Source organism: Crinia signifera, chromosome 5 (assembly GCF_055691185.1).
Source record: "Crinia signifera chromosome 5, ASM5569118v1, whole genome shotgun sequence".
Lineage (NCBI taxonomy): Eukaryota > Metazoa > Chordata > Amphibia > Anura > Myobatrachidae > Crinia > Crinia signifera.
In genome coordinates this window covers 33962866-33970720 of record NC_139221.1, presented here as the reverse complement: position 1 = coordinate 33970720, position 7855 = coordinate 33962866, and the positions used below count along the sequence as shown (strand labels likewise).

The following is a 7855-nucleotide window of genomic DNA, read 5'->3' as shown; positions in this document are numbered from 1 at the left end:
AACCCACTATTAAGTATCTTCTGCAAGACATCACATGACCCACTTATTCAATTACCTATCCTCATAAAAAACTGCTTATTTGGAATTGGAATCAATTAAATGCCAATATATCCTTACAAGCATGCCTAACACATGCATTGCACACATTAACCCTTACAGCAATTTAAGTGCAATGGTTTGTATTACACCCTGTGTAAAAGATTATAAACAATCTACACATATACTGTTTAATGTGCAAAGAAAACCAACAACTGTGAACTTGCATAAACAATTTATTAGAAAACACAATGAACATATAAATAAAAAAATATCAAATAATAAATTAAATCAGCAGATCTCTGAGGTCCTGCAGGTCGGCTAGCAGGAGCCTCAAGTGGTGCTCCGCCCGCAGGAGGGCCCCACGCACCCCCTCATCTGCCGGTGTGGTGTCATCTGTGGGCATGTCAAAGGGGCAAAAATTAGTCATGTTATTCATGCATACATTTCACATACTGCGACATAAATTGCACAAATGCTAGGTGACATGTGTGTGTATATATATATATATATCTATATATCTATCTATGTAGAGAGATAGAGACACACATAGATAAATAGATATGACACATACATATATACATACATGCAAACTTATTTACTACATACTGTCTTTTTTTGCCTCTACCCTTTACTCTGCAGAAGACATAACAGTCATAGTGTTTCTTCTCAGTCACAACCCACCCATGACTAACCAATGACAAGCATGTCATGGCCTCCGTCAATAAGAACTTGTCACAATCTGCTCAGTCTAAGTTCAGTGATGGTTCGTGGCATGGGAGTTATGCAAATGTCAGGAATGCACAGTACACATCCTCAAAATCATAATTCTGTCTAAACCAACCTACAATTCTGTGAGGGCAAAAAAACAATCTGAACTACAGGGGGTGTTTAGGTAGAGGAGGCTCCTGGGACACTGGCAACTTCTGACTCCATTCCAAGGTAGGCCGGGCCATACTCCATTTATAGCATACATCCTAGAGTTTATAAATAACATTCACCAACAATATAGATTCCACTATTTGATGGGTCATAATCTACGATTGCAGCAGGTGAATTTAATCCACAAATGATCCACTCATCCCTTTACTCCAGGATCCTGTTTAACTACAACGGTTATGTGGCAGTCAAAATGGAGCTCCAACCCATCCCACAAACCTGTGTAATTGAGAGGTGTCCTGGATGAAAGGGATGCCTTGGACACCCCATCTAACCCGTACCTGTATCTGTAGCTACCCACTTTGGGGTCTATATGAATAGTATTGGAACAAAATTTTTAATCACCAGTGCTACATAACAAATACCACTACAACTACTTCATGAATGATGCATTATGTAAACATACCGATCTGCTGGGACTCCGGGGCTTGGCACGCCTCCTCCCCCTCGGAATTGGAATCCTCTGGGGCAACCGTGGCCTCCTCAGCCCCCTCCTCCGCCAGCTCCTCTGCCACCATGACCACGTCCACCTCCTCCGCCACAAGCACCTCCTCCTCCACCTCCTCCTCCTCCTCCACCTCCTCCTCCTCCACCTCCTCCTCCACCACCACCACCTCCTCCTCCACCTCCTCCTCCGCCACCAACACCTCCTCCTCTGCCACCAACTCCTCTTCCACCTCCTCCACCACCACCTCCTCAGGCACCTCCTCCTCCTCCACCACCTCCTCCACCATCTCCTCCAACATTTCCTCCTCCTCCACTTCCTCCTCCTCCTCCACCCTTGCCGCCACCTCCTCCTCAGGGTCTTGGGCCTCCTCCTGGGCCAGGTCTGCCTCGGCCTCTTCACGGGCCTGTCGGGCTCGGGCTCGTGCTGTGTGGTAGAAAAAAAAATCATGGTCAATGTCGGGTCATTGGGGCACATGTATTAATCCATAACAAGACATACATGGAAGGGTGATAATGATGGCAAACGATGCAGGCAAGTAGCTCCTTACTGTTAATGGACTCAAAAATGTGACATTTAAATTATTATGTGATTGTTAGTAATTTGTTCAAACATTACAACCCTGGCATTTATCAATGTGTAACACATATTAGATCTGGCACATTGTATGCATCAGAATCCTCAATGCTATGTCATTACATATAAAAGCCACATGACTGCATGTTAACCAGGAAGAAGCACACATAACAGTCTATGGACTTTTAAACCCATGGACACCCACTTATCATGAGACACATGTTATTGTTTATATATGCTATGTTGTAAGTGCGAAATTTCATAGCTAAAATACTCACAATCAGCAATTTCGCCCCTGATTTGCTGCAAGAGCTGGGGCTGGCGCCTGCGGAGGTCCGACCACCGCCTCTCGAGCTGCCCGAGGGACCTCCGCACCCGAGTGCGGGCGTAAATACGGCGCCCTGCCGCAGCATAGGCCCTCCGCTTATGGCGGTTAGTGATAAAGGGCCCCGCACGGCCCAGCCTTGTCTCCATGACGGAGACCAGAACCCTCAGCTCCGCATGTGTAAAGGGGTCTGCCCTTCGTGTCTCCGCCATGTTAACAATGGCATCTATCAACCAATCAGGTGGTGGCATTGGTTGATCACAGTTATTTGTGTTAATAACTTTATTGTTCATCTTTACATGAACAGCGTCTCTGCGCCAACACAAATGGTGACAAATTCGCATGCCTTCAAAACAGTAGTGCTGATGTATGGCAATGAACAAATCTGATATATATATAAAACACAGTGTGTATGCACTTAGCAAATCCAATGACGCCTCGCTCCGCCAAGCAACGCGTGCTATAGCTTAGCAACGCATAGCTGTAGTTAGCATTACTTACTCTATGCATCTATGTGTATGCGTACATTTATGTGTAAAAGACACATACACATACTTGCAGGTATCCTGAGACCAGCATTATACACCAGCCCTGCCTGCCTGCCTGCCTGCCTGGGTGCCTGCTCCTTGAAATGTTGAAACATGTGAATAAATTCAAATATCATATATATATATATATATATATATATATTACATTGACAAAAAACCTTACGGTTTCACATGTCCCATTAAGGCTTCTTACACATGATCTGGCATTTCAGAAACCTGTTGTAACTCTTCCACTCAAACGCCAAAAAGCAATGAAATTACGATCATTAAGGCTGACGCCTTAATGGACGTGTTCCTTGCGCAATACAGATATGGTACGCCATCACAGCCTGTGGGTAAGTGCAGATTCAGCACTCTCACAGAGTGAGATTGCTGTCACTCACACAATGGTGGAGCTGCTAATTCACAGATTTGTGTGCTCATTGGAATACACACATGCAGTCTATGCAACTGAAGGTCTGAGCAGTAAACAGAGCCGAGAGGATAGGGTAAAAGTGGTGTTGATTGGGGGAGGAGGCAGTGTGGTGCGCATGGGGAGGAATAGAAATGCATAGATAGTGGGAAGGCTAAGCAGCACTGATGGGGGACTAACGAAGCAGATGGGTGGAAAAGAGTGGCACAGATTGGGGAAGGCAAGACAGAGTGATGCGATTGGGTGGGAAACAGAGGAGCAGTTGGAGGAAAGACAGCACTGATGGGGGAGGGGGTTCGGAGCAAAGGGGATAAAGGGAAAACAGAGCAGTACAGATGGAGAGGGGAGACAGCAGTACAGATCGAAGGAAACTGTGTCATGGATGAGGCGGGCAGAGCAGCCTGGATGGAGGGGGAGACAGAGTATCACTAATAGAGGGGAAGCCAGTGACACAGATAGAAGGAAACAGTGGCATCTGTGTGGAAAGGAAGGGCAGGGCAGATGGGAAAAGACACATTGGTGCGGATGAGGGAATACACACAGTAGTAGGGATTGGGGAAGACAGAGCAGCCTGAAGGCGTATAGGAGAAGAAAGTGTAGATGCATAGTAGTTGGGAGTATTATAGTTTTTGCAATTATGAAAGATGTTTCTGGTAACTGCATGTGAATACTAAATGAAATGGATAGATGTAGTGAGTGTGAAAGATGTTGGACCTTCAGCGGGATAGTTCTAGTAATAGTGTTTATTCTAGCACCCACTATCTTTGAAAACCCATGCAGTTCCTCTACCTGTCTGGAGTGTTGCTGTCTGCTGTAGTGTTTCTAGCACAGGTCTGGTTTGCAGTGCTGATATACAGATCACGCTGTGCTAGAAGCACTACAGCAGACAGCTACACCCCAGGCAGGGAAGAGGAACTGCATGGGTTTTCAAAGATGGCAGGTGCTAGAATGAACACTATAGTAATTCAGTGGGCTAGACAGTTTTAGATGATTGCAGGTACTTATTAGGATGAGTGAGCCACATAACTGCTCAGACCTTCAGTTGCATAGACTGCATGTGTGTATTCCAATGAGCACACAAATCTGTGAATTAGCAGCTCCACCATTGTGTGAGTGACAGCAATCTCACTCTGTGAGAGTGCTGAATCTGCACTTACCCACAGGCTGTGATGGCGTACCATATCTGTATTGCGCAAGGAACACGTCCATTAAGGCGTCAGCCTTAATGATCGTAATTTCATTGCTTTTTGGCGTTTGAGTGGAAGAGTTACAACAGGTTTCTGAAATGCCAGATCATGTGTAAGAAGCCTTAATGGGACATGTGAAACCGTAAGGTTTTTTGTCAATGTAATTTCATAGCTTTTTTCAATTTATTTTTTTTTTTATTTTAAATTTTAAATTTCAGTGTAAGAATAAATTTAGATTTTTTAAAAATGTTTAATGATAACACACTCCTGGCAATGAGACAGCGTACATGCAGGGGGCACTGGGAAGGGGACAGCGTACACGCAGGGGGCACTGGGAAGGGGACAGCGTACACGCAGGGGGCACTGGGAAGGGGACAGCGTACACGCAGGGGGCACTGGGAAGGGGACAGCGTACACGCAGGGGGCACTGGGAAGGGGACAGCGTACACGCAGGGGGCACTGGGAAGGGGACAGTGTACACGCAGGGGGCACTGGGGGGGGCAGCGTACATGCAGGGGGCACTGGGGGGGACAGCGTACACGCAGGGGGCACTGGGAAGGGGACAGCGTACACGCAGGGGGCACTGAGGGGGGCAGCGTACATGCAGGGGGCACTGGGGGGGACAGCGTACACGCAGGGGGCACTGGGAAGGGGACAGCGTACACGCAGGGGGCACTGGGAAGGGGACAGCGTACACGCAGGGGGCACTGGGAAGGGGACAGCGTACACGCAGGGGGCACTGGGAAGGGGACAGCGTACACGCAGGGGGCACTGGGAAGGGGACAGCGTACACGCAGGGGGCACTGGGAAGGGGACAGCGTACACGCAGGGGGCACTGGGAAGGGGACAGCGTACACGCAGGGGGCACGGGGGGGGGCAGCGTACATGCAGGGGGCACTGGGGGGGACAGCGTACAAGTGGGGGCACTGGGAAGGGGACAGCGTACATGCGGGGGGGCACTGGGAAGGGGACAGCGTACATGCGGGGGGCACTGGGAAGGGGACAGCGTACACGCAGGGGGCACTGGGAAGGGGACAGCGTACACGCAGGGGGCACTGGGGGGGCAGCGTACATGCAGGGGGCACTGGGGGGGACAGCGTACAAGTGGGGGCACTGGGAAGGGGACAGCGTACATGCGGGGGGGCACTGGGAAGGGGACAGCGTACATGCGGGGGGGCAGCGTACACACGGGGGCACTGGGTGGGGACAGGGTACACACATGGATAGTGGGGTGGGGGACAGGGTACACACATGGATAGTGGGGTGGGGGACAGGGTACACACATGGATAGTGGGGTGGGGGACAGGGTACACACAGGGATAGTGGGGTGGGGGACAGGGTACACACAGGGATAGTGGGGTGGGGGACAAGGTACACACAGGGATAGTGGGGTGGGGGACAAGGTACACACAGGGATAGTGGGGTGGGGGACGGATTTACCTGGGTGCAGCTGCAGTACAGGGGGGGCAGTACACATGGGGGGCAGCATACAAACGGCGGGCACTGGGGGGGACAGCGTACACATGGCGGGCACTGGGGGGGGGGCAGGGTACATACAGGGACAGTGACGGCGGAAAGGGTATGCACAGGGATAGTGGTGTGGGGGACAGTTGGGGGGACATGGTGCACACAGGGATAGTGGGCATGGGGGACAGGGTACACACAGGGACAGTGGGGGGATGGATTTACCTGGGTGCAGCTGATCCTCTGATGGCCCGGGTGGCTGCTTTCTGTCTTCTGGGTGGCAGAGGCAATTCAACGTCGGGGCTTCACCAGACTGTTAGGGCTGCAGGCTGTGGAAGCGGCTGAACCGAGTCCCGGCGGCAGCATGGGGAGGACAGAGTCTGAGCAGGAAATATAATAATAATTATTACAATAACAATGCGTACACACGGGGGGGGGGGGCACAGCGTACACACGAAGGGGGGGCACAGCTCACACACAGGGGGGCACAGCGTTCACACGGGGGGAGCACAGCGTACACATGGGGGGGCGCACAGCGTACACACGGGGGGCGCACAGCGTACACACGGGGGGCGCACAGCGTACACACGGGGGGCGCACAGCGTACACACGGGGGGCACAGCGTACACACGGGGGCACAGCGTACACATGGGGGGCACAGCGTACACACGGGGGGGCACAGCGTACACACGGGGGGGCACAGCGTACACACGGGGGGGCACAGCGTACACACGGGGGGGCACAGCGTACACACGGGGGGGGGGGCACAGCGTACACACGGGGGGGGGACAGCGTACACACGGGGGGGGGGGGGGGGCACAGCGTACACACGGGGGGCACAGCGTACACACGGGGGGGGCACAGCGTACACACGGGGGGCACAGCGTACACACGGGGGGGCACTGAGGGGCAATAGCGTACACACAGGGAGGCACTGAGGGGGCACAGCGTACACACGGGGGGGCACAGCGTACACACGGGGGGGGGGGGGGCACAGCGTACACACGGGGGGGGGGGGACAGCGTACACACGGGGGGGGGGGGGCACAGCGTACACACGGGGGGCACAGCGTACACACGGGGGGGGCACAGCGTACACACGGGGGGCACAGCGTACACACGGGGGGGCACTGAGGGGCAATAGCGTACACACAGGGAGGCACTGAGGGGGGACAGCGTACACATGGGGGGATGCACTAAGGGGGGCACTGCATACACACGGGAGGCAATGAGGCACTGCGCACAAATGGGGGGCACAGCGTACACACGGAGGGCAATGAGGGTGGACAGAGTAAACACGGTGGGCACCGAGGGGGGACAGCGTACACACGGGGTGCAATGAGGGTGGACAGCGTACACACGGGGGGCAATGAGGGTGAACAGCGTACACACGGGGGGCAATGAGGGTGAACAGCGTACACACGGGGGGCAATGAGGGTGAACAGCGTACACAAGGGGGGCAATGAGGGTGGACAGCGTACACACGGGGGGCAATGAGGGTGGACAACGTACACACGGGGGGGCAATGAAGGGAGACAGCGTACACACGGGGGGCAATGAGGGGAGACAGCATACACACGGAGGCAATGAGGGGAGACAGCGTACACACGGGGGCAATGAGGGGAGACAGCGTACACACGGGGGGGCACTGAGGGGAGACAGCGTACACACAGGGGGAGCACAACGTACACACGGGAGGCAATGAGGCACTGCGTACACACAGGAGGGGCACAGCGTACACACGGGGGCACTGAGGGGGGACAGCGTACACACGGTGGGCACTGAGGGGGGACAGCGTACACATGGTGGGCACTGAGGGGGGTCAGCGTACACAGGGGGGGCAGAGCGTACACACGGGGGGGACTGGGGGGGACAGTGTACAACCGGGGGGCACTGGGGGGGGCATCATACACACAGGGGCACT

The 7855-nt window shown here is 53.3% G+C and overlaps 1 long non-coding RNA gene across 1 annotated transcript; it reads right to left on the bottom strand.

Moving 5' to 3' along the window:
• Positions 1–254: 254 nt before the first annotated feature.
• LOC146079419 (uncharacterized) lies at positions 255–1517 on the bottom strand. Its single transcript, XR_014474520.1, has 2 exons — positions 1382–1517; positions 255–432 (listed from the first exon to the last, which is right to left on the bottom strand). It is a non-coding gene; the product is annotated as an uncharacterized LOC146079419 (long non-coding RNA).
• Between the last annotated feature and the right edge of the window lie 6338 nt (positions 1518–7855).